At 44.5% G+C, this 27563-nt stretch overlaps 1 protein-coding gene across 1 annotated transcript in view; it reads left to right on the top strand.

The window, feature by feature from the left end:
• The first annotated feature begins 277 nt into the window (after positions 1 to 277).
• SLC16A12 (solute carrier family 16 member 12) overlaps positions 278 to 27563 on the top strand; it is a 77709-nt gene continuing 50423 nt past the window's right edge. The window contains 1 exon segment of the mRNA XM_060642073.3: positions 278 to 749. The gene's annotated coding sequence lies outside the window, so the exon portion shown is untranslated.

Here is a 27563-nt window from a genome sequence, read left to right on the forward strand (position 1 = left end):
GGCTCAGAGACTTAAGTTAACTTGAGCAAGGTCACAAGCTTTTCAGGAGACTTGAATCCAGGTCCACGTAACTCCAAGAGACAAGGCCCCGAATGGCCTCAGTTTCCGGTGCTGTGAAATGGGAAGCGCTGGCCGGCAGAATACAGATCCGTGCCAGATGGTCTAAGGGAGCCCTCGATTTTCCCCTGGAGATCCTGCTCGCTGACGCTGCAGGGAAAAGTTCTGTTTGAGAACACCGGGCCCCCTCTGCTTGCCTAGGTCAGGAGCCCGCAAGGCTGCTAAGGGTCACGGCGGACCCCGGGGAGGGTAGGGCAGTCCTGGAGCGAGCTGGCTCGGAACACAGCGGGCCGACCCGTTACATAACCGCCAGGCGTCCCTCCGCCCCCGCGCCCCTCACCCCGCGCCAAGCCGCCGCGCGCAGAGCGGGTCGCAGTGATAAACCCCTCTCGCCCGCCCGACAGAGTCCGCGGCGGAGCTGGCGCGGCGGGGGCTGAACCTGCCCGTGCGCTTCAGCACGCGGGCGCTGGGCTCTTCCCGGCCGCGCTCTCCTCCTCCCGCGCTGCCCGCGGGGCCCCCGGCCCCAGCCCCGCCGGCGCCTCCGCCCCGAGCACTCCCCGCCCCTCCTCGGAAGCGCGGACCGCGGCGGCTGGGGCCCGGGACGGGGGCCACGGCGCAGGGCCACGGCCGGGTGGGTGCGCCCCGGAGGCATGTCCGCGCGCCGCGGCCCGGGATACAGCGGTCCACGCGAGGTGAGGACGCGGCGGGGCCGGGCGGAAGGGGGTTCGCGCGCCCTGGGCGGGCTGCGGGGCGCCGGGGTCGGCCCCGCTGGGCTGCACCGGGCGCACCCTCCCGCCGGCGGCTCTGGCGCCCGGAGCCCCCTCGGCTCTTCTTCTCCCAGTTCCCCGGCGGCGCGGGGCTCAGTCGACCCAGGCATCCTGCGCGGCGGGGCTCTCGGGCTGCGCTTGGTGGAGCTGGCGGAGGGCGCTCCGTCGGCTGCCGCGGCCCCCCGCGCCCAGCCTCGCTCCGGGAGCTCCCACCCCAACCCGGGTCCCTCGGGACGCCTGTAGGGTTAGGAGACGGACGTGTGCCCTCTCGTCGTGTCGGTGTCGGTGTCGGTGTCGGGCCAGCGCTCCGGCAGTTTCTGGGCAGGTGGCTGGAGAGGAAGCGGCTTTGATCTCCATCTCCTGTGCTTTCCAAAGGCGGACTGCCTGATGTAGTAGAGACCGTTTTTTGGCTGGATTCGGTTTTCAGTGTCTTTTTTTAAATCTTCGTCTGCCCCAGGTAATAATATTTATTCCTCGTGGGCTGTGTACTAACAACACACCAGCCTCAGTTGATTGAATTTAATTTTTCAGCTGTTTCTTGTCCTCAAGGAAAGTAGTGCGGACTCAGGGTCAAGTGTTGGCAAGCACAATTTTAAAGCACGATCCCAGTAAAACCTGGGGCGATTTGGTTAGCCTTCTGTCTTCACAACCCAGCTTTTTGACCATCTTATAACTTTTTTTTTTTTTTTAATGTTGAGACGGATGGAACCTACTAGAACACTGGTTAAACCATTCCATTCTGATGGGCTTCTCATTTGTGCAACTTAACTTGTTTCTTGGCTGAGAGCGGGGTGCTCTGAAGGCGCAGCCAGCTTAACCCAGGAAGAAAAGACTTCAGGCCTGACAAAGTTAGAAATACACTGTCTCCATAGGTATCTGAGGTCACTAGCTTTTAAAATCATCAACCGACCCTGCAGAGTTTGTCTCGCCCCTCCCCCCCCACAGTGTCACGCCCGACTGGGCTCATGGTGTCTGACCCTTCCAAGGTGCTCAATGTATGTTTGTTAAAGAAAACAAACGATTATATAAGGAGTAATTAAGTGACTGGGATTTCCTCACCTAATCACAGGATCTTGGAAATTGCTAAGGGTTTTAGAGATCATCTCTTCAAACCCTTCTCCTTGCAGGCCAGGAAGCTCAGATTCTGGTGGTCAAGGATTGGCTAAACTCCTACTGGTAACTGGTGATGGAACCAAGCCCACAATCCAGGCCTTCTCCTTCCCACTTTCTTCGACTTTCAAAGCGTATTGCCGCTAGGCATTTTGAACTACAATGATAATACTGGAATCACTTATGATCATATCATTTTCCTCTTATTTATTTATTTTAACTGGTGTGATTTTGAAATAAACGAGAGGTTGATTTAGTCAAATTGTATTTGGGGTACAATTTTAAAAAATGTGAACCCTTAATTTAAAATAATATTTACATTCTACCTGAACAACGATGAATATGCAGATATGTCCTAGGTGAACATCCAGAAAAGAAAAGCAATCAAAACAGGTGGACTGAATTTACCATTTCTCCCTGGAACGTCTTCTGATTCTCAGCTCCTGATGGCGATGATTGGTTAGAGTAAAAGGTGTAATGTATGATATTGGAGCGAACTTGATCATTTGTGTGTTATAAGGAACACCACGACCATATTGTAGAGCTGAGACGGGAACTTTAAGCTGACTTATTTAGCGTTTTATGCATTGCACATTTTTTTATGTTTTTCAGTTTAGTTCAATTTAACAGATATTTACCTGCTGCATTATATAATGCCTACTATGTGCCTGGTATATTCTGGGCATTTGGGATAGATCAGTGAACACAACAAAGAAAGTTGTTCCTGCGGAGCTCAAGTTACAATTCATTCATGAGAATTTTTTCCAGATTTTGTTTGGCAGCTAGAAGAGAATTTCAGGGGCACCTGGGTGGTTCAGTTGGTTGAGCATCTGACCATTGATCTCAGCTCAGGTCTTGGTCTCCAGGTCGTTGGTTCAGGCCCTGCATTGTGCTGGGTGTGGAGCCTACTTGAAAAAAAAAAAAAAAAAAAGAGAATTTCAGTTTTGCCTAAAGTAGGGAAATGGACATAAATGTTCCGGATTATCTTCCTTCCAGTCCTATGATTCTGCTGATTTTATAATCACTGAAAAGAAAGAAGCGAATTCAGTGAAGTTACTTGGACTTCTATAAACCGATACCCTCCTATACACTCACGAAGAGCAAGTCCCACTTTTGGTTATTTTATGGATGTTCATTCGGAGTCTCTTAAATTACATTATCTTTAGTGCAGGGATATCGCCGCCTTGGTGACATTAAACTTAAGCGTGGAAGGATTAGTTTTCTCAGTAGTGTTAGGGTACCCGTGTTAGGGTTACATACTGTAATTGTACTAGTTTGTAAGATGTAGCTTCTTATTTATTTATGAAGATGGTGTTCTGCTTTCATTTTTTTCTCACTTTACATTTGTCTCCCATCCCCCTGACTATCCCATAGGCCACACAGTGTTGTGACTTCTTGGTAAATCCGTTACCAGGGAAGTTTTTATTCAGACATTCCAGTTTTAAGCATTTTCTAATTCTCTCACTTGCTTTTTCTTCAAAACGGCATGGTTTGCAAGCTTAGGCATGTTTATTGTTTTTAACGAAGGCTTATCAAAATGAACTTGGCAGTTTTTCAGTCGTATACAGCCAAAAAAAGTATTCAGTGCAGCTTTTGGGGCTGTTTATACATTCCTTACCTAACCAACTGCTTTGCTTTTAAAAATCGCTAATTTGGAAGCTATTTGCTTATGAGAGAACCTTTGTCGTATATCTCAAAACTCACCCGTTAAAGGGGTATAATAATTGAATTGAGAAAAACCAAATCCACATTTGATGTTGGGAGATTCGGAGTACAAAGATGTTCTCTCTGTCTGTTTCTAATTTGTTCCACATCAAAGGACTTCGGGAAGTGTCATTATCTAACAGTGTCCTATTTGAAAGTGGTCTCTGTGAAACACTTGGAGGAGAGTCACGGTTTCTGACAGCTGCTAGGCACCCAAGATGAGTTGATTTTCTTCATCCGCCCACCACTTCAGACACCCATCAGGTACCCGTCTCCTTTACCCCTTCTTTTACTCCACACTCATGAATGGGATGAATTGCTGTAGCCAGGTAGGAAGTTACACGCCATTAATTAATTATTTAATGTGCTCCTTCTTTGCTTAATGAGTAAGTAATAAACACTTATCATTTCTACCCCCTCTGCATGCCATCCCCTCCACCCCCCCCCCCCCCCCCCCGGTACTCCTGGGTAATGGAGTACTGACCCACACTAAAACAACACATCGGGTTAGCCAGTGCCCTCCTTCCCTCTGAAACACCTATTGGTTGCTGCTCAGAGCACAGGGGCCACTCTGGCACATAGCTATCATCGCAAGAAACTGGTGTACTTTGCTTTTATCAGCCCAGGTGTATGCTTACAGTGGCGTTTGCTCATAGTCCTGTTTATTCCAGCACCACTTGCTAGTGTAATTTTGCAATTTAATGAAGTGTCACAGAAAGTGAAGAGATGGGAATGCCGAAGAATGCCTTTTCTATAAAAACTAAATTGATTGGCGTATAGGCGCATAAAAGTAAGTCGTTTTTTTTTAAGTTTATTTATTTATTTTTGAGAGAGAGAAAGTGCAGGTGGGGGGAGGAGCAGAGAGAGAGAGAGGGAAAGAGAGAGAATCCCAAGCAGGCTCCACACTGACAGTGACAATGCAGGGCTCGGATCCATGCACTGTGAGATCGTGACCTGAGCCAGCGCTTCATCTGCTGAGCCACCCAGGTGTCCCAAAAGTAAGTTATTTTTAAAAACAGTGTCAACACATGCTACAACACGGTTGAACCATGAAAACATTATGCTAAATGAGAGAAGCCAGACACAAAAGACCACATGTTGTACGATACGCCCACAATAGGCAAATCCATAGAAACAAAAAGTAGATTCGTGGTTGCCGTGCTATGGGGGTGGGGAAAGTTGAGGGTGACTGGTGAGGGTTACATGGTTTCTTTTGGGGATGATGGCTTTGTTCTAGAATTAGATAGTGGTGATGGCTTTGTAGTATGTGAGTGCACCGAACTGTAGCCTTTAAAATGATTAAAACAGTAAATTTTATCTCAACCTCCTCCCCCAAAGATAATGAAGCTAAATAGAGAAAGAAAAGTCAGCAAACAGGCTGCTACTATTTAGGCATGGAACCGACAGCTATAAATGATTGGAAAACTATAATAAAGCAAATCCAGAAAGATTTTGCACTCAGGTTTTTCCACAAGTGACTTTAAGGTACAAGTGCTTTTAAGAAACAGAAGCAGGAAATCTGGGTGTGGTTTCACCAAGAAGGCAACACAGAACTCCAGTCGTGACCTGATAGCTAAAGGTTAGTGAGTGGTTTTGCTTGTATTTATGTGACTAATGTTGAAATACGATGTTTGAAATATGTCGTATCAACTTTTTGACTCTGCTTTTACTGACTTCTGACTGCCCCAGTTAAGAGAGGTCTTAATTTTTCAGTTTCTTAGAGTACCCGTGTATCTTGAAAATAGCTCATCCCTCTGCTGCTGGAGAGAAATTCCATGTTTATAAGCCTCTCTTATGGATGTAATGTTAGTTACTTCCTATTTATAAAGGGGACCTGAACCTAGTCTTCAAGCTTTAAATCCCCATAAAAGTCACCGTCTGTCTCCCCCCAAGAAATCTTATGACTACTATATGTAAACAGAGTAGCCACATAAAATCTTAACCACCCCAATACTTAAACATTTGTTAACTTTATAATTTTTCAAATATTTCTGAGCACAATCCACCATTTTCTGGTTTATTTAGCACATTACAGATTAAAGCTGTAATTAATTATCTGGGAGGCCAAGGGGTGTTATTTTTGTAATTTTACTTTTTTGGATGAAATACTTTCCACGGGAGTAAGCTCATATTTACCTACTGAAACCAGTCGTGTTTCTTGAAATAGTAATTTCATCGTTCTAAACTTGTGACTTCAAAACACCTGCATTCACAGCCCATGAAGGAACTGCCCCCCCCCCAAAAAAAACCCCAAAAACAAACAAACAAAACCCAAACCCATGCTCACAACTAAGTTAGATCTGCTTGAAGGGAGAATAGAGTGCTATTTCTTCAGTCTGATGTTGGTCAACCAGACAACTAGCAAAAAGCAATCTTGACCATCATCATTAATGGGTCACGAATGCGGAAGCCCACTCACGGGCATCACTGCCATCAAAAAGAAGTTGTTTGTCCCAGGGGTACCTGGCTGGCTCAGTGGGTAGAGCACACGACTGTTGAACTTGGGGTCATGAGTTTGAGCCCCAAGTTGGGTGTAGAGATTACTTAAGGAAATTAAAAAGAAAAGTGGTTTGTCCAGGTTGAGGCCTGACTACTGAGTGATCAGTCACTTGATTCAAGACTCTATCAATGGTTCTCAGTGCTAGCTTCACATTAGAATCGCCTGGGAGGGAAAAACAGTATTTGTGCCAAGGACCCATCCTCAAAAATTCTGATTCACTAGGTCTGGGCTAGGGCCAGGGCACTGGTGGTTTTTCAGTCTCCCCTGGTGAACCTCCTGTGTAGGCAGGGTTGTGAACCTTATGTATACAATACTTAATAATTTTACACTTTTTCAGAACAACTTTTATTGAAACAAAGTATGATTTCTTAACATACTTGATGAAAATATTAAACATGAGACTTTTTTCTTCTTTTTAATTAGTATTACAATTTCTCTATATGGTACTCACTCAGTATATGGGAAGCTTTCCCAATGGTCGAATGAATTTTCACTGATTTTCCTCCTGTGGGAGGAATTCACTGAGCTTATGTCTGTACAGTGTCAGAATAACCAAATCAAGGGGTGCCTGGGTGGCCAAGTCAGTTAAGCATGCAACTCTTGATTTTGGCTCAGGTCATGATCCCAGGGTTGTGAGATTGAGCCCTGCCTAGGGCTCCTCGCTGAGCACGCAGCCTGCTTGAAATTTTCTCTCTCTCTCCTCTGCCCCTCCCCCCTGCTCACATGTGTCTGTGCACCCTCTCCCAAAAAAACATAAAAAAAAACCAAAAAACAACCCAAAAACAAATCGACCAAGTTGGTGTTATTACAGTCAACCAACCAATAATTGATCAGTCACCCTACTTGTTTTATGTTTTGGTGATTGTTTTTCTTGAGGACAGTAATTTGGCCTTTTCTACAACAATCGGTTTCCTCTATAATAACTTAAAGATGTGTCCTTGTTTATTACGCATTTCCTCAAGTTGGTAGGAATCTTAATGTTCAAACTTGTTTCTGAATACTTTTTGTTTAACTGTATCAAAATAAATTTTGAAAATACATGGTTTCTATGTAAGAAATACCTAAGACTCGTAGAAGCAAGCAGCTTAAACCTTGCCTTATGTGACTTAAAAAAATAGTGTCTGCTTTTAAGTTTTTCCTTAGGATTTACTGTCTTTGAGAAAATGTGATAAGGTGATAGACACTGTGAAAGACACTGATCTAGTGCACTTCTTAGAACTGACTTTATGTTTAATGACATTTGTTCTTATTTTACTTCTAATACTGTTGGGAATTCTCACCCACTGTTACCAGTTAGCTGTCCCCAAATGTGCTTTCCCTGTTGATTTTTGTATTAAAAGTAGCACCTTCATGGATGTTGGCCAGTCATTTTTGAACTGTGTTTTGCAGATTTCTGGGAGTTTCAAGGAGTCGCAGGGGCTGTTATGGGGCATGGGGACAATGAGGGGGAAGGATGTCCTGCATCCAGTTTGGGGTTCCCTTCGGTGGTCTCGACTGCAACCTGAGCAGGTGTGCTATTCTTGGTTTCACATTTTGGATTTCCAAGTCAGATTTTATCTGAACAAAGGCTTTCTTGGTGAAAACAAGTTTGTAAATGATTAGGCCACGTGTTTGCAAGTTTCTGCTTCTGCAACCCTGCCAAATTTGGTTTGTGTCATTCTGGAAGCTCCTTATTGTTTCTAACTGCTACTGTGCACCTGTGTTGAAAAAGCATGGGAAGACCTTGGTCTTACTAACTTTATATCCTCTGTGCCTGTGCAGACAGACAGCCAAATGAGCAGTTAGATATTCTGGGCAAGAAGCATAGATTGGGAGTTATCCACGTAGAGACTCAGTTTAAGTCCCGCATGTATGGAAGTAATCGCCCACGGAGAGCGTCTATAGAGAGACATGAGGAGAGTCAAAGATGAAATCCCGAGGAATGGCTGTTCTGGGTCAGGTACCCTCTGTAGTCACATTTTGGTCAATGGAGTTTCCTCTTTACTTTGCCATTTCCCCACGTATACTTGGGCATAACTGTCAAAAGAGTTGGAGTATGACTGTCTATGTGTGTGGGTGGGGGTAGGGGATGAGGTCAGAGCACATAGACTGTGGAAACCATCCAAGGATGTTTTCTGTTTCTTTGAATACCCTACATCCTAGAGGGCTTATTCTTTTTTTTTTTTTTTTTTTTTTAATTTTAGAGAGAGTACACGCATGTGCAAGCAGAGGAGAGGCGGCGGGGAGGGGAGAGAGAGAGAGAGAGAGAGAGAGAGAGAGAGAGAGAGAGAGAGAGAGAATATCTTAAGCTCCACACTCAGTGTGGATCCCAACGTGGGGCGTGATCCCACAACCCTGGGATCATGACCTGAGCCAAAATCAAGAGTTGGACACTCAAATGACTGAACCACCCAAGTGCCCCACCTAGAGGGCTCCTTCCGCGTGTGTGTTGATGAGCAGAACAAGAAGATAAACTTGAGTGATTGCCTCATGGATTTGGTAGTGAGAGAGCCATTGCAGTATTTTGGGCATACAATGATTTGTTAAGAAGCATTCTGGTTTCTTGACTTCTAAAATCCAGATATTGCCTCTTCATTCTCCCCTCTGGAACGAGAGTGGTGACTGCTAGGCTCTGGGTAAGGTCCCACTGAAGCCCCAGGGTGAGTCTGCATTCCAAAGGGTCTGAAGCTTCATTCCGTTTCATTGACACAGACCCTGCCTTCAGTGCTGGCCAGCTGTTTGGCACATTTACTTACAAGTCTCAACAGGCAACAGTGTATTAACATAATTTATAAACTCATGAACCCTCTTAGAAAAAGCTCAAAGTACCATGGTAAAGAATAAATAAATGTTCATAAATAAGATACTGGCAAAAATATTTTGCTTAATAGTTAGGGGGTTCCAACAATAAGGAGATTGGTCGTTGTATCAAAAAAATTAAGCACCACACATTTATTTCCTCTCATTTCTACTTCTTTTGGTTGACTTCTTCCCCACTCAAAAAAGATAAAGTGCAGAAAACCATATATTCTAATTTTATTAGAGGTGAAGGTCTAATTAACATTTCAAATGACACTGAATAACTGCTGCATCCAAATCAGCATCTTGGGATTGTTCTGGCACATTCTGCTTTCTTCATAAACTCTTGCATGATGGTATACCTAATGGGTGGCATATACAGGCAACGTTAAGGTAATACGTCAGTTTGGGTTTTTAAAATTTTAATAGTTTTTAAGCTGGGAAGAGACATTTGAATTAGATGAAATAGAATTCATTACTTTTAAAGCCCCTAATAAAAAACATATTGGGATTAAGTAATGTTAAAATAACTCAGTGAGTTTACCGCTTCCTCAGGCAAGAGTGTGCTGAGTACCCAGCACGTGCTAGGTACTTGTGTCAGGTGCTGAAGGCCCACAGAGAATAGAGAGGATTTTATCCAAAGGCTTACAATCTCCTAGGGGATCCGGATGTGTGGACAAATAGTCACGGCATTGTGAAGAGTCCCCTAAAGACCACCTGCTACCTGGTTCAGAGCCAGAGACACTTCATGCTGCCTAGGTTGATCAAAGCATTAAGGAAGGGTAGAAATTCATGAGGCAAACAACAGGTGCAGGCACAATACGTACAAAGGCACTGGGGTGGGAAAGTCACACTGTGGATGGGACTTCAGGGCGGTTAGGTATGGCGGACCTACAGTGTATGCATATGGCTAGATGCTAGATAGGACCAGAAGAACTGGCAGGAGCCAGATCATTTAGGGTCTTTGTGTACCACACCACTGAGTTTCAGTTTTGCTTTAGCTGCTAAGAGTAGTCCTTGGAGGCCTTTAAACAGGGGGGTGGGGTGGGAATGGGGGTTGGGTGATAAAATTAGCTTGTGTTTCAAACATGTATGTCTGAATGAGGCTTGAAGAAAGGTCCCAGAGGGTGACAAACTGGGGGCCTGTTGAAATGGTACAGATGGGAAGTAAGGTTAATGCCTCATGTAAGACTTCTGCTTTATTCATATTTCTATTCTCCGTGCTTGCTGCCCTTATAGGGATGTGGTGGAGATGTCTGGTTAGGCAATTTGATAATCTGGGCAAGCAATCCAGAAGGTGGGCATCACCAGCCAATAGGCTCAGTTGAGCATGACAGGATTGGATGAACAAGACATAATTGAATGTAATTACCCGAGGAGCACATAAAGAATGACGTGTGAAATGGGTCCAAAAATTGTGGAGGATAACTGGGGTGTGTTCGTTCGTGTTATACCCAGGGCACCTCTTGGTCATCGTGCCTTTCTTTTTCCACTCTAGTTACATGTTGATCTTTTTTCACTAGCCCAACGGTGAGGGCAGAGACTATGTCTTCTTTACAGTGTCACTGCCATTGTTCGCGGTTTAAGTCCTGTGTGTGGAAGTAAGCACCCAAGGAGAGTGGTTATAGAGAGACGTGAGATGGATCAAAGATAAAAATCCTTGCACAGTTCCAGAAAGTGCCACTCACGTGTCTGAGTAGTTGCGTCTCACGGTGAATAGTGCCTTCTGGACTTGTGCTTCAGCTGTGCCTGCCTTATTTGTCCCAGCAGCTGTCACAGTGCCTGAGACATGGTAAGAGTTCAGTAGTGTTTGTTGGATGAATGAATAAATGACACACCATTGAATGAGTGGTCAGAGGAAGAAGGATCTAGCAAAAGAAAATAAGAAGCATGGGTATGTAGGGAAGAAGGATACACAGGGGGGACTCCTGTCACGGAAATTCAAGGAAGAAAGAGTTTCAACAACGGCAGAGTGCCAAATGCTGCCGAGAGGTCAATGAATTACGGATGGCAGAGTTACCACTGGCAATTAGGAGTCATTGGTGATGATGTCTGACATGGTGTGAGCAGTATGTAGGGGAGGCAGAAGCCAAATGCTATTCCATTGAGGAGGGAGTGAGAAGAGGGATGAGGAGACAGTGCAGACAGATCATTAAGAGGCTGGGTTTGTGAAGGGACAAAAGTCACTGGGGGCACCTGGGAAGGTGGCACCGTTGGAGGGGGGTTCCTTCCCTTGTCTTCTCTTCCCTTCTTTCCCCTCTCACATTTCTCCTTCCTGCTTTCAAGATGAGACATACTTGAGTAAATGTGTAGGCTAAAGAGGATCCAGTATAAAAGTCTAGGTTCAAAATATAGAAACTAGAAGAGGGGATACTAACCTGAAAAATATAAAAGGACATGTCTTCCTTTTGAAAGGAACAAAAGGGATCAAGGATGTGTGTGGATAGGGATGAACTGGAGGAATAAGCTGAAGGGGAAAAATGGAGTAAAAGCAGCCCCCATTTTCCCTATAAAATAGTAACAGCATTTTTGGGACAGTTTATATGTTCTAAGCATTGTTAAGGCTACCTTACATGTGTTAACTCTCTGAGTTCTTGCAACAATCACGTGAGGAGGGAGTTGTTATCCCAATTTTAAAAACAAGACAACTGAAGCCGGGAGGGGTTCAGCATCTTGCTGAGGTTGTACAGCTGCTAAGACACAGAACCAGGAAGCCCCTAAAGCTGTTTGCCATCCTGCTGAGGGGTACATGGAGTACTTAAGATTTTGAATAACCATTGTGCAGTTGGAGCAGGTGCTGATAGTGTTGCTGAGTCACTTTGAGCGCTTAGTTTACGTGTTGGAAATCATAACTGTGCCATTGAATTTGCAAGGGTGAGAGATTTCCTCTAGCGAAACTTGCCTTACCAGTTATAGGAACGGACAAGTTTGGATGCTCTGAATTGATTCAAAATTGGGGATTGGTGGTTTGGCAGGAGTGGGGGTGTCAGAAAAAGAGCAAGTGACATAACAGGGAATGAGCTCTAGCCTCTAAGGAGCGGGACAAGCTGAGGAAATGGGAGAAAATGGAGAAACCAGGGACGTGGGCGCTCAGGGAGGTTGGAAACTCGGTGCAGTAGGAGTTAGGGAATTGCTGTTGGATAGAAGCCTGGGGTTTGGGAGGGATACTGACATCTCACAACAACTGTAGATTCCAGAAGTGAGGATTAGCACAGGTGATGATTGATGATGTGGCTTGGGGAGTACATGGCTAAATTAAATGGAAGTGAATCTTTTTTTTTTAACTTTATCTTTTTTAATTTGCATCCAAGTTAGTTAGCCTATAGTGCAACAATGATTTCAGGAGTAGATTCCTTAATGCCCCTTACCCACTTAGCCCATCCCCCCTCCCACAACCCCTCCAGTAACCCTCTGTTTGTTCTCCATATTTCAGAATCTCTTATGTTTTGTTCCCCTCCCTGTTTTTATATTATTTTTGCTTCACTTCCCTTATGTTCATCTGTTTTGTCTCAAAGTTCTCATATGACCGAAGTCATATGATATTTGTCTTTCTCTGACTGGCTAATTTCGCATAGCATAACACCTCTGGTTCCATCCACGTAGTAATACTCCAGTACGGTAATACTGCCGAGAATACTCCACACCTTCTTTATCGAATGGAGGTGAATCTTAAGGGTTGTGATGAGCTCAAGGTTGAGGCTGAGATCAGCCAAGATGTTGGGGACATGTTGACTAGATCCTTTCTCTTGTTGGAAGATGGTGCCCACTAGCCCCGTGGACTGGTCTGGACTTTAGAAAGCTGTAAGACAAGTATGTTACAGTTCTAGGGAAAGATACAGAAGGTTGACTGATATCTGGCATGCAATAAATATCACTCGATCTCAATAGAACATTGTCAAAAGACAGTTGAATAGCTTCTATTTTGCACTGTCGTTTTTGAAAAACTAATTTGCAAGTACCGGTTGGCAAAACAACACATTTCACAAGTAACTTCTGATGCTTTCGCCAAATCGTCCTTATCAACCTGCCAAGAAAGGACTGCGTGCTCTCACGAAACCCCCTCTTCCTCTTCCTTCTCCCTCCTCTTCCTTTTCTCTGGTAGTGTGCAGTACAGCACTCTGTGGGCGGGGAGGCAACTGGGGATCATCAGGCTTCCAGCTGCTGAGCTTTGTTGTGATTTGTGGGGGTGGGGGTCATGGGAGAGGGGCCAGAAACTTGAGTGGGACTCAGTGTGGTGTCTTTGTTTCTATAGTTAGCCATGTGATGGGAACCAGCAATATGCATTCCCTTTGTACAGCTGTGCATACCACTGTCTGCTTTCCTCCTCTGCCCATTCAGGATTTTGGAAGTCAAAATTAGATCTGATGTAAGCTTAGAATACCCACATGTGAGGATCTGGGGCTACTGCACGGGGGACAGGACACGTGTGCTGGGCCCGATGTGTAAATGGCGTTTGTAGAGAGTATATCAGGTGGGCAGTTTGGGGGTATAAGAATGGAAACTCCAACCTGGCCTGGCTTCACTGGTAAGGAAAAGGATTCTTTGTGCGGTGGAAAGTCCAGGAGCAGAAATGTCTGGGCTCTGACTTTAGTTCTCTGTGATTCTCTTGGCTCTGCCCCTGCCATGGTCCTCAGATGGCTACGGTTGTTTGAAGGGCCACATGGAAGGGGAGCGACAGAATCTTTCATGTCTGCTCAGTAGTGATGAAATCTTTCCAAGAAGCTCCCGAAAGACTTTGTTGTCACTGGCAAAGTTTGGGTCACTGCCCTTTCCTTAAATCAGTCCATGACTGGCTGGCGGAACAGGATTGCTATAATTCTTGATTAACCACTTGGGATGGACTGGATGTTGGGAATCACGTCCATGATAGAGAGGAGGCTTGAGGCCATTATTATAAAATTCCAGCCTCCTCAAGGGGAAGGGGCCTTGGAGGACCGTCAAGTCCCCAAGTCAACATTTGCTGGCAGTAAGGACTTGGACAAATTATTCAGTGAGCTTCTGTTTTCTCTTACAGGATCACTGTGGGACTCGAAAACACTTTATATAAACTTTAAGGAGCTATACAAATGCTAATTTTTCATTTAATAATAATGTTGATGATAATAAGGATAACAGTTTCATTTACTGAGCACTTACATGTTCCAGGCACTTGCAGAAGGCATTTAATGCATTTTCTTTATTACTCACTAAACACAGATTGAGCAACCATTATACTCAAGGCATTCTCCTAAGTGCTTTATTTCTGATCTCTGTTAAGCTGAGATCTGGAACAGTAAGGCTAGGGACAGAGAAGGGGGGGTGCGGTGCTCTGTTTCATGTACGGATTTCAGTTTTTTGGACTGCGTGACTGAGAAGTGGCAGCTGGTTTGTGGTACCTCTGACAACTGCTCTGTTTTCTGCCACTGATGGCCTTCGGCTAACTAGTGCAGGGCTCCCTGCACCGGGGATTTGCCGCACACTGGTGTGCATGTGCTTTTGATGCTTTTCTTTTATAAGCGTTTGCATGTTTCTGCTCTTGAAATAGAGGGATTTATAAGTGTTTATTAGGTGCTTGTCTGTGCTGCCTCATCTGAGCCTCATGAGGTCAAGCCTTATTTTGTATTTGTACTGAGGCTTAGTGGTCATGAGATCCTCAGGTAATGAAGTCTGTAGGTGGCGGGGCATCGGTTTTTTGATGTTGCAAATTGCCCTGCTGTGAACATCATTGCAAAGTGAACTTTTTTCATATTTTGGTTTTGTGTCCTTCAGATAGTTTCCCTGAAGGAGAATCTGGGTCAGAGGGTCTGAACTTTTTATACAGATTGCATGATTGGTTCACGGAAGGTTTTTGAATGGTGAAAATGGCACACTTGTAGTGTTTTGTTTTGTTTTTTAATGTTTGTTTATTTTTGAGAGAGTGAGAGCAAGTGAGGGAGGGGCAGAGAGAGAAGGGGACAGAGGATCCGAAGCAGACTCTGCACGGACAGCAGTGAACCTGATGCAGGGCTCGAACTCACGAACCGTGAGATCATGACCTGAGCCGAAGTCAGACGCTTAACGACGGACTGAGCCCCCCCAGGCGCCCCGGCACACTTGTAGTGTTACTTGGGGATCATGTGTTTTCTCATTCTACGGTGTTTTATATGCCCGGGATCATAAGGTATTTCCAGAAAATCTGAACTGTTCTAATACCATACAACTTACATTTTCCCAGGTCCCCCCTTGCAATTATAATAAAAACAGTGTTACTGTGGCTCAGCCCCTACTGGATTTTGAGGGGGTCCCGCCTATGTCAGTTCCTCCCCATTAGTTCCTAACGTCCTGGGGAGAAACTAAACTTCTCCATCTTGATTTATCCTTTCCTTAGTGTGTGAGTTGCTGCTCTTGAGGCTTCTTGATCTGCATGCAAATAGACTCCCTGCAGGGCTATCTTTGATGCACATCTGCTTTTTATTCGTAGTTCTGGCCCTCATGCTGGGAGCTCTGCTATACTCTTAGACAATATGTGAGCAAATTGATGGGGAAAATGAAGAGATATACTGTGATTTTTTGCTGATGCAGTATGAATATGGAAAATCTATTTTGGTGTTGTGGTGCAAATAGAACGACTTTCATTCGGATGACTTGACTTCCCCTGTAATTCTCTCAACGGTTCCTAAAATACTTCTCTCCCCAATTCTTCCTACCCCACCAGATCTATTGAGGAATGAAGCTACGTAGCCAATGGAAAGTCAGGGGAAGAAACCACTGCTATTCTTAAATAGATTTTTAAAAAATCATAATTGCAACCATAGCCAATTTGTATGTGTATTTTGCTCTTTGTACATTTCCTCAGCTAGTTTTTCACACTAGTGTGTTGAGTGGGATAATAGGAAAAAGCAAAAGAGTGGGACCTTGCAGGGGACTCTCAACAGAGCACACAGTGTGACCAGGGCTGGAGGGGACACAGAGAGTGCCGTGGCAGCAACTAAGTGGTTTGAGGGAGGGCCCAGGACAACCCTATGTAGCCCGTAGGACACTGGAGCCCCAGGAGGCCACTCCTACCTGGTTGGTTACACAGCAAGTCAGTGGGAAAGCCTGGTCTTTCTACATTCAAACCAGGTCTTTCTACATTCAAATGGCACCTTCTTTATTTGCTTTTTTTGTTTTCTTTTTCCAGATTTGAATTTTCAAAACTACCTCTAAAATAATTCAGACTTCACAGAAGGGAACAAAAGGGCATACTGCTTCCCCCACCTTCTCTCATATCTGAGGCTTATGTTATTTTTTATTATTTTATTTCAATTCTAGTATAGTTAACATATAGTGCTTAGTTTCAGGTGTTCAGTATAGTGATTAAGCACCTCCATATGTTACCAGTGTGGGCAAGCACACTCCTTAATCCCCCCAGCCCCACTCATCTCCCCTCTGGCAACCATCAGTGTGCTCTCTATAGTTAAGTATCTGTTTCTTGGGGTGCCTGAGTGGCTAAGTTGGTTAAGCGGTTAAGCCTCTGACTTCAGGTCACAGGTCATGATCTCACAGTTTGTGGGTTTGAGTCCCATGTCTGTGCTGATGGCTCAGAGCCTGGAGTCTGCTTTAGATTCTGTGTCTCCCTCTCTCTCTGCCCCTCCCCTCTTGTGTTTCTCTCTCTCTCTCTCTCTCTCTCTCTCTCTCTCAAAAATAAATAAATAAATGTTAAAAAAAAGGGGGGGGGCACCTGGGTGGCTCAGTTGGTTGAATGCCAACTTCGGCTCAGGTCATGATCTCACAGTTCGTGAGTGTGAGCCCTGCATCAGACTCTGTGCTGTGACAGCTCAGAGCCTGGAGCCTGCTTCAGATTCTGTGTCTCCCTCTCTCTCTGCCCTTCCTCTGCTGATGCTCTCTCTCTCAAAAATAAATAAAAACTAAAAAAAAGAAAAAAAGGAATCTGTTCCTTGTCTTGTCTCCTACCCTGTCCCCCCTTGCTTGTTTGTTTCTTAAATTCTACATTGTGAGTGAATCAAGTTTACATTTTACATTTTCTAATCTCCCCCTTCCACCAGTAGGACTCAAGAAGCTATTTTCATTTTGAATTTTTAAAACATGGCTCTTGGCGCGCTTGGGTGGCTCAGTGGGTTGAATGTCCTACTTCGGTTCATGGTTCATGGTTCGTGAATTCGAGCCTCACTGGGCTTGCTGCTGAGGATGCAGAACCCACTTAGGATCTTCTGTCCCCCTGTATCTCCACCCCTCCCCCGCTCCCACTCTCTCTTTCAAAAATAAATAAATAACATTAAATAAACCTTAAAAAGACTCTTAAACCCTTGAATTTTTCTCGAATTAGGCCTTGGCAAGAACTATTTGCCTATCATGGATTTAGGGGGTTCCTCACCCTTATTGGAAATATCAGTTGGCCCCCAAAGTCTCGTACCTTGGACAGAATGTTAACCCAAAAGAAGTGCTAAAATTCAAATGGGAAATTACAGTGCCACTTAGTTCCTGTGATTTGCCAATTAATAGGAGGGGATTAAAAACTATTACTCTCTTCCTGTCCCAGTGGAGTTCAGTTTGAGAACCTTCCAATAGTGAAGACTGGTAGACACTGAACTAAATTTCCCCTTCCAGCTTGATTCAACCAAGCTGCCCCAATTACAAGTTTGGAGGAGTTTATAATCTAGTAGGAAACAAGGTAGGCAGTCACCTTGCCAGGTAAAAAACAGGGTGCAGAGCAAATAACTCCTGGAAACAAGATCACAGAGAGAATACATCTATTCCAAAAGAAATCTTACCAGTTATTTACAGTATCCGTTCACAAGGAAATGGTCGGTCATGGCAGTTAAACCAGGGGTTGCAAAATCGCCCCTCTTTGGGAACTCAAGCGTGAAGTAGCTGAGTCTTGACCTAATAGGGAAGGAGCGGGCTGTCGCCAAATTGAGGAAAACATTCTTTCGCCATTGGACAGATCCTCAAGTTCTGTTCTTCGTGCCAGGGATATATCAGCCAACAAGGCTGACAGAAATCCCTGCCCTTCTGGAGTTTACATTCTAATTTGTCACTGCCTTGAAAAACAAATAACCAAGCCAGTTAGACTTCTCTCTAGAGTAAAAGTCAATGAGTCAGACACATTGGTGTGTTCCTGTAATCAAACTGCCCAGATCCCAGCTTTGTTTGCCTGGAGGCCCTTTTCACGTAGCTGATGTTTCTGGATAAGTGAGATTCTTGTAATTACAATGGACGTTGAGGTGGCTAATTTTTGGCATTCTGCTCATTCTGTTGCCTTAATTTGCCAAATAACCATAATTATAAAATACTTTTGGCTCTACAAGGCAGCCCCTGGTCTATTTCGTTCTAGTTTTGCTACTAAATTGAAAATAGAGCATTGGGAAAAAGGCCATCTGTCCTTGCATGGATTGTGTTAATTGGTGATGCCCTAGTGCCGTTGACAACCACCCCAGCTCCCTCGGGGCTCCCCTGCGCTGGGAGCTCCCCTCACCCCCACGCCCACCCACCGGGAGCCGTGTGACTCTGATGAGGTCACTAGAATAACACGCTTGAGAGATTGGACCTCAGAAACCATGTGCCTTTTCTTTGAGCTTCTTGTGGGAAAATGGGGATAAGGAGCATTTGTGACTGCTCTTATCTCATTTTTGCAGATGGAACTTCTGCTGGGTCTGCAAAGTGAGGCGAAATTGATAGTTTGGGAGAGAGAAAACGCTGGCCACTGGCAGGGATTAGAGTCCTCTGTTCTGCTCAGCCTTCAGTGCCTGGGAGATTGTCTTTAGCAATTTAATGGGTATTAAGGATGTGAACGGCTGTGGCCCGGATTCCTGTCTCAGGAACTTCTTGGCGTGTGTACCCACGAGCTCCTGCTTGCCTTGCATGTGGGGGGTGCTGTGCTGATCCCGGAGGCAGTGATTTTTGCCACGCCAGTGTCTCAGCAGTCCCGACCTGGGGCATGTTCCACTGGGGGGACCTGAGAGTCCCGACATTGTATTACAGAAGTGGTCTTGGGTTGTTACCGCGAATCTGTGTGCCCTCAAGTAATCCCATCACCCACTGAAATGGCTGCCAAACGCCTCATGGGCATCTTTACATCTACACAAAGTCCAGTGGGCACTGTTGGGAGCCCAACGTTTGTGTCTCCCCTGCGTATGTCGAAGCCCCAACCCGCAATGGGGTGGTCTTAGAAGGTGGGGCCTTTAAGGTGTTAAGTTTAAGTGAAGTTGTGAAGGTGGAGCCCCATGATGAGATTAGTGTCCTTAGAAGAAGAGGAAGAACGGGGAGGGCTGAGGAGAGGCCATGTGAGCACACAGCCAGAATTCAGCCCACTGCCAACCCCAGGAGGAGAGCTCTCACCAGAGCCCCACCATGCTGGCACCCTGGCCTCCGACTTCCCGCCTCCACAACTGTGGTATATTGTTACGGCAGCCCGAGTGGACTAGGACAGGCTCAAGTGCCTCTTTTTAGAGTCTTACCTGATCTGCCAGTAGGGTTGATAATGCTGTTCCTTTCTTCTTTGACCTCTGACCCCGTGCTCTCCTGGATTTATCTTTACCTTTCTCAATTTCCTTGCAACCTCTACTTCTCCTGACCCTCCTTGAGAGATTGAGATTCCTCAGATTCCTGCTCTCTCTCTCTTTACTCTCTCTTCTCTTCCACCTACCGTCAGGACACCTCACTCCTCAAACTGGGGTCTGTGGACCAGCACATAGGCCTCACTTGTGAGTTTGTCAGAAATTCGGATCTCAGGCTCCACCTGAGACCTGCCGAATCTGAATCTGCCTTTAACAGGAGACACTCACAGAAGTCTGAAGGGCCTACTCTTTAACATCTCAGTGACCAAGGGTGCTCCCCAGCACCTGTGTACATGTGGACACCAGACCTCTCCCCTGGGCCCTAGACCAGTCCCATAGGGATAGCAAATGTTCCCTGTCTAGAGCTTTGCTCCTCTTTTTCCAAATAAGCACCTATTCCTTTGGGCAACCAATAAAATACAGGGGCTCTTCAAAAACTTAAACAAAATTGTTTTTTAATGTTTTGTTGATTTTGGGGAGAGAGAGAATGCGAGTGGAGGAAGGACAGAGAGAGGGGGACAGCAGATCTGAAGTGGCTATGCACGGAGAGCAGCAAGCCCGATACGGGACCCAGGCTCACAAACTGCAAGATCATGCCCTGGGCCGATGTCAGACACTCAACCAACCCAGCCACCCAGGTGCCCGTCTTCAGAAACTTTTACTTTAGAACTTCCGTTTAACCTCATACTCCTGGTTAAATGGTTCCTTTGGGGTTAAGAGAGCTAATCTAATAGGCAATATGCTCTGATCCGGCTGACCCCATTGTTCAGCTGGCCTCTCCTCTGAGTGATCCGTGCAGCTAACAGCCTTTGCTAAATATTTTGAATACTGCCCAGGGTATCATGTTCAATTCGTACCTTGTCTAACTTTTTCCCTCTGTAGTAAACTTGAAAGTATACAGGTACTTAATAAATATTTTTAATTAGTATTATTCATTATATTTGTTACTAACTGTAACATATTAAAGGTACTAGGACTTAATAAATTATTTTTAATGGTGAGCAAACAGCAAGTTCTCTTGAGTGAAGTGCAAGCTTTCCAGAATATTTGTGAATGACCCTAGGTAGGGTTCCCTGGGAATGTAGTGTGACCTGATATGTCACATGATTGAATCATCCAACATCTTTTTGGGACAAGAAAAGTCAGAGGCAATGCAACTGTCCGACAACAGAGGATTGGTGACATTAATTATAGTAAATTCACACAAATACTTTGCAGCCATTACAATGACCAGAGTACATTTATTAACATTCATGATGTCAAACTAAATGAAAAGAACAAAGTACAGATAAAATGATTACAGTTTTGGATTTTTTTTTTTTTTGAGAAAGAGCAAGAACATAAGTGGGGAAGAGGTGCGGGGAGTGGGAGAGAGAGAGAGAGAGAGAGAGAGAGAGAGAGAATCTTAAGCAAGCTCCATGCTCAGTGCAGGGCCCTACGCGGGGCTTGATGCTACCACCCTGGGATCGTGACCTGAGCAGAAATCAAGAGTCAGACACTCGACCAACTGAGCCACCCAGGCACCCCAGTTTTGAATTTTTTTTGAGGTATGGTGAAATATATGTAATGTACAGTTTACCATTTTAACCCTTTTAAGAGTACAATAACATTAAGTACATTCCTATTGTTAAGCAACCATCACCATCGTCTATCTGCAGAACATTTTTTTTTTAATCGCTTCAAACTGAAACTCCATACCCGTTAAACAATAACTTCCCATTCTTTGTCTCTCCAGCCCCTGATAACCACCATTCTTTGTGTTTCTATGAATTTGACTCGCATAAGTGGAGTCATGTATTTGTCACTTTGTGGCTGGCTTCTTTCCCTTAGCATAATGTCGTCAGGGTTCGTCCGTGTTGCAACATGTGTCAGAACTTCCTTTTTAAGGCTGAGTAATATTCCATGATGTTCATAAACTTTATTTTGTTTGCCACTTGAGTTGCTTCTACCTCTTGGCCCTTACGAATAGTGCTGCTGTGAAGATAGCTGCACAGATACCTGTTCGAGCCCCTGCTTTCACTTCTTTTGGGCATATACCCAGCAGTGGAACTGGTCGGTCATAGGATAATTCTATTTTTAATATTTTGCAAAGCCACCAATATTTTGCAAAGCCACCATGCAAAGCCAAAGAGGCTGCACCATTTTACATTCCCACCAGCAGTGCCCAAGGCTTCCAATTTCCCTGTGTCCTTGCTAGCACCAGTTATTTTCGGGGTTTTGTTTTTGTTTTTTATAGTCGCCATTGTAATGGATATGAAGTCTCAGTGTTGTTTTTAAAAAGATGTATTGACAGGCATACATGATATAGAAAAAAAAAATTCTCCAAAGGATTTACTCCAAATCAAAACAGTACCTATTGGGTGGCAGGATGTAGATGATTTTTGTCATCTTTGTAGACGATTGTTCTCCTTTTGCTCTGTGCTCTCCTTTTTCTGCATTAAGGATGTATAATACGTGTAATTAAAAATGCCTGAAACTCAGAGTCAAGGTTTATCAGTTCAGACGTTGGCAGCAACTTGTTTGCCTCTGGCTGTGCAGCGCTCACGTGGGTCCTCATACTTGCTGATTTTGGACTTGAGGCTGCCCCTGTCATGTTGCCACTCTTCACGTTGAGGCCATCCACGGATGCTCCAGTGCTTGGGGCCCGGCTGCTGCTCATTCCTCTGCCCAGTGAAGCAGAACCAGGTTTTCTTGGCATTGGATGAGATGCAGGAAACTATTATAACCAGGTGTCAGCCTATGGCTTTCTGGTGCCCCAGGCCACTTCCTCCCCCATTTGGATTTTTAGCACAAAGAAATCTCTTTTTTGGGGGTGTTTACTCAGCAAGGTTTGGGCCGGTCGTCTTAACTGATTGCAAATGGAAGGGAAAGTTACTTTCTTCCTATTCTGTGAATTATACGCTCTGTAATTTTCCAAAGAGTTTCAAGGCTCATACATCACAAGATTGACTCTGTGCGGCTTAAAAAGCAGTGAGGGTTGCATATGTACCAGTTCAGAAAGAACCAAAAGAAAAGCTTTCATGGAGCAAATTACTACCTTTATGAAAATAAGGGCTGTCCAGTTTACAATAATATAATTTATTCCTTTTTTTTGCTTACTGTATTTGTTGATGTGGTAGCTGAAAGGATGGCTTTCTGCTTGTTTTTTTTTAGGGGTGGAGAGGGAGCCAGGGACGGGTATAAGGAGAGGCTTCAGTTAAAGCTCTCTGTACTTGTAATTGGGTGTTTTAATCAATTACCAATGACCTTTTGTGGGGACCTTCTTTTGGTTGTTTTGCTTTGACGGGACGATTCTGGCTGCCGAGTTCGAGGGCCAAGATTTTGAAGCAAAGTCCAAGAGACTGTTGGAACAGTCCAAACTTGAGCTGTTAGCACTTGTGCTGATCTTGTGCAGATAGGAGACGGACTGGTGAGATCCGACAACTGAGCCTGGGGCCTCATAGAGATGGAAGGAGTGGAAGCTGAGGACAAATTGTGGATCGGGGAGGCGCGAGAGCAATTCCACATCTTCATCACGTTACATCTGGATAAGGCATCGCTGTTGCTTTTATCTCCACATTTCTTCCCTGTGCTCAGATTTCTCACAGACCTCTCAAGAGAGAAGCCGTCGATAACTTTGGGTTTGGCTTTCTGCCACCTTCTCCTCTCACTTCCAGCTTCCTCCATGCCTGCCATTCCTTTCCGTCAGCATAGCCCCAGCCTGGTGCAGGCCTTGGTGGCCCAGATCGTTTGGAGGCAACTTCAGACTCCACTGTAGGCACCGTTCCTGCCCACAGCCTGACTGTGGGCTCATCTCTGGTTACTCTGGGCACACCCCCCCCGACCCAGCTGGCCCCGTGGTCTTTTTCAGGTCACTGCCTCTGACTCACCTGCTCGTGTCTCTTTCTCTAGGCACATCTAGAATCCATGTGCTCCAGCACCCGCCGCACCCTCCCTCCCCTCTCTCCCTACAGTGCGTCACCACTCATTTTAGTCTGTTCACCATTATGCGCATCCGCACGGAAAAGGCAGGCAGCCGTTGAAAGAGGAGGTCCTGCACAGGTTGATGGGGGAGGGTACAGGGACCTTTTATAATTCCAAGTGGGATCGGGATAACAACTGTGGGTTAGATGGCGTTACATCAATTGTTCCTGAGTTTTCTTTTTACCAAAGTTAAGTCACCACCTCATTTTAAAACCTTTTTTAAATAAAACAAGGCCATGTTTACATGTTGAGGTTGACCAGGGACCTACCACTTAAGTAAGACATTTTTAATATAAAAAGAAAGTAATGAGAAAAAAGGTGGAAGCCAGTTACATGAGAAGTAAGCCATTTCGATGTATTTGTAATTTAATAACGTTTGTTATGCCAAGAGAGAGTTGCCCTGTCCTTTTTAAAGCCTGTTGTTGAATGATGTGGGGCTGCTTTTGAGAACATTCACTGGAGAGAAATGAACTGAGTGCTTGTCTGTCATTGACAAGGTACAAACAGGAACCCCCTGACCGTGACCTCAGATAGTAATTGTGGGTAGAACACGCGTTTCCTATAAGCTTTGCCAGGCACTGTTGCTTCTCATTTGTTCAATTTCTGCTGAAGAGGTAAAAGAGAGACGACTGCTGGCTTCTTTGGACAGATGGAGGTCTAATGGATAGGAAGTCGGGGAATTCCTGATCCTTTGCCAAATTAATATTCGGAAGCGTCGTGTTGGTCTCAGTCTGAGGCAACCCGTGTGATTTGGCAGCTGGAAACTTTAGTGCATGCTCCTTATGGAATGGGTATTGACTTTATCGATGCCCGGCAGATGCAGAGCTAAAATGAGTGATGTTTATTTGCTTCTGTAATCCCAAGGGCTCAGGGCACTTGACGCATTTTTGATAGCCCTCCAGAGTGTGGCTCCGAAACCCTGCAAACCCCTGGGCAAGACGCTGAATTCTCAGGAGCGTTGCTCGTCCGCTGGTGAACGCATGCAGGATCCAGTTCTCTGTCGTTACCAGGAATATTTCGGTGGGCATCACTCCTGCCTGAATCCCGGCATCAGGTGGAGGTTGTGCAGGCTGTATACCGCCTCTGCTCCTCTTGTAAGCAGTTGTGAATCTGTGAGTAGCCAACCTACGTCACTGAAATGGAAAGCAACGCGGTGAGGATCAAATTATCTTCTATTTACGAGGCAATGAATCCTGCATTTTCAATAAATATTGGTTGGGGGTTTGCTGTATGTTAGGCTTGTTCTAGACGCTGGAAATCCAGCAGCATTTAAGTAAGATAGGCAAGATTCGCTCCTTCATGGGGCTTACAGTTTTGTAGTGAAGACAAACAGGAAACAAGTTAATGAATGAGACAACTTCAAATAGTGGTAGCTACATGAAAATGAAAAAGCCTAATTAGTGCAGAGTTACTAGGATTTGGGGGGGACAGGGAACGTCGTAAATTATTATGGTGGGGAGGGGCTATCTTAGAGGCATTTGACCTAAGATCTGAATGGTAAGAAGGGGCCATCTATGTGAAGATACGGCATGAGGGGGCTTGCTGGCATGAAGGGGCTTTCTAGGCATGAAGGAAAACATGCAAAGGTCATGAGGCAGAAATGAATTTGAATTTGGCAAGTTCAGAGAACAGAAAGAAGGATACTGCTCCTCCCATGGTTGAGAGGAAGAGTTCTAGAAGGTGACGTTTGAAGATTGAAAAGGGTCGGATCATTCAAGGCCTTATGTTATAAGGATATTAGGTCATATTCTCAGGGCAAGGGAGAAACCATTAGAGAGTCTTAAGCAGGGTCTGATAAACAGTGCTTCTTTCTACCAAACTTGACAGTGATAGTCTATAGTCTTCCCTTTTTATATCCTGACTTTTTATTATATAATGTTCCAGATTTTTTTTAAATTTTTTAAAATGTTTTTATTTATTTTTGAGACAGGCAGAGACAGAGCATGAACAGGGAGGGTCAGAGAGAGGGAGACACAGAATCTGAAACAGGCTCCAGGCTCTGAGCTGTCAGCACAGAGCCCGACGCGGGGCTCGAACTCACGGACCGCGAGATCATGACCTGAGCCGAAGTCGGCCGCCTAACCGACTGAGCCACCCAGGCGCCCCAATGTTCCAGATTTTTTATAAATACTTATATACATTTGATAAAAAAAAGAGATCATGCCTAGTTTCACAACTGAATTCATCCACGTATCTATATATCTGGAACAACTTCCCTGGTCAGTAATTACATGTTACAGTCCATCGTATATGCATCATAGCCAATGCCATTAACCCCAATCAACTGAACTAGTAAGGGTTACTGTCTTTGTTTTCTCTGGTTATAAAAGTAATACTTGTTCCTTGCTATATTTTTTGTTTTGTTTTTTGTTCTTATATTTTTAAGTAGTACAGAATTAGATAAAATAAAATTGTACCTATTTCTAACTTCATTTTATGTCGTCTGAGTGCCCAAGTTTACTATTTGGAGGGAATAATTACCTAGTTAACATATGTACCTAAAATATAGTTTTGACCTCAATAAGAAAATGTTAGTTTATATATTATTGAAAGGGTCTTTTTTTAATTAACAGAGACATGCTCTTAATGAAATAATTTTGGGTTTTCTTTTTCTGCCTGATGTCTATACCCTTCTAATTCCTTTTTTTTTTTAATTACATTTTTTTAGTGTTTATTTTTTGACAGAGAGAGAGAGAGAGAGAGACAGAGTGCCACCGAGGGAGGGGAAGAGAGGGAGACACAGAATCTGAAACAGGCTCCAGGCTCCAAGCTGTCAGCACAGAGCTTGACACAGGGCTTGAACTCACGGAGTGAGAGATCATGGCCTGAGCTGAAGTTGGACGCTTAACCGACTGATCCACCTAGGCACCGCCCTCCCCGTACCCTTCTAACTCCTAAATCAGTAATTCACACAGGATAGCAATAGCATATAGTAGGATGTATGCTAGATTAGGAGTTAGGAGATCTGAATTTAGTTGCACTCTGCCTTTAACCAGCTGTGCATACGTAGACAGATTGGGGCTCCGAGCCCCTAACACAGTGCTCTTTCCCCCGCACCATGAGGAATTCTCCCTTGTGCTTTTGCCAGGTACCCCTGTTGCACCATCGTGCTTTCCTACTGAAGCTGAAAAGACCTGGTCTTTGAGTTTTCAGAAATCGGATGCAAACAATGCAATATACAATAGTTTGATTTAAGAATGATATACATTTCTTATTGGCATAAATAGTAAATGTTCCCCTGAATGTCTTTGTTTCTACTTCTACTCTTTAAGAATACATAAATAAAACCAAAGAAGCTTGATACCCAAGGAGAACGTGTTGATCAATGCGGCACATGACCAGATGGATGGGTTCTGAGTGGACTCAGCATATGCATACAGTAGTCCCCCCACCCCCTTATCCTCAGGGGATACGTTTTAAGATTCTCCAGAGGATGCCTGAAACCGAGGGTAGTACCGAACCCTATTTATACCATGTTTTTCCCTAAACATACATGCCCATGATAAAGTTTAATTTATGAGTTAGGCAAAGTAAGAGGATTAACGGCAATAATTATAAAATATAACCATTATAATAGTATACTGTAATAGAAGTTATATGAATGTGGTCTCTCTCTCTCTCTCTCAAACTATCACATTGTACTGCACCCATCTTCTCCTCATGATAGTATGAGATGGTAAAATGCCTACGTGCTGAGATGAAGCAAGGGGAATGATGTAAGTAAGCATGGTCTTCTTAAGGCTTAATTGTTTTGCTTTTCATATTTTAGTTGTATAGCACACCAGAAGTTGATGTTTGTGAATAGTGTGAGATGGGGGGCTGTGGGGTTTTGTGTTAAGATTTTTGCACACTCACATGTGGGGTATGTTTTCATCATATATTTTCTGTGTTTAGGGGACACCTATTGTGAACATTGGATCTCCTGAACTAATCCAATAATTTTCTTATGTCTCCACTCTAATATTCTGTGTCTTTGTGTTTTTGTCTGCTTTTTGGGTAGACAAAGCTTTACCTTCCAATTCTTCTATTACATTCTAAATTTCTTTTTTTTTTTTTAATTTTTTTAATGTTTAGTTTTGAGAGAGAGAGAGAGAGAGAGAGCGCGAGCGTGTGAGCAGGGGAGGGGCAGAGAGAGAGAGGGAGACACAGAATCCAAAACAGGCTCCAAGC

Source organism: Panthera onca, chromosome D2, assembly GCF_046562875.1.
Source record: "Panthera onca isolate mPanOnc1 chromosome D2, mPanOnc1 haplotype 2, whole genome shotgun sequence".
Taxonomy (NCBI): domain Eukaryota; kingdom Metazoa; phylum Chordata; class Mammalia; order Carnivora; family Felidae; genus Panthera; species Panthera onca.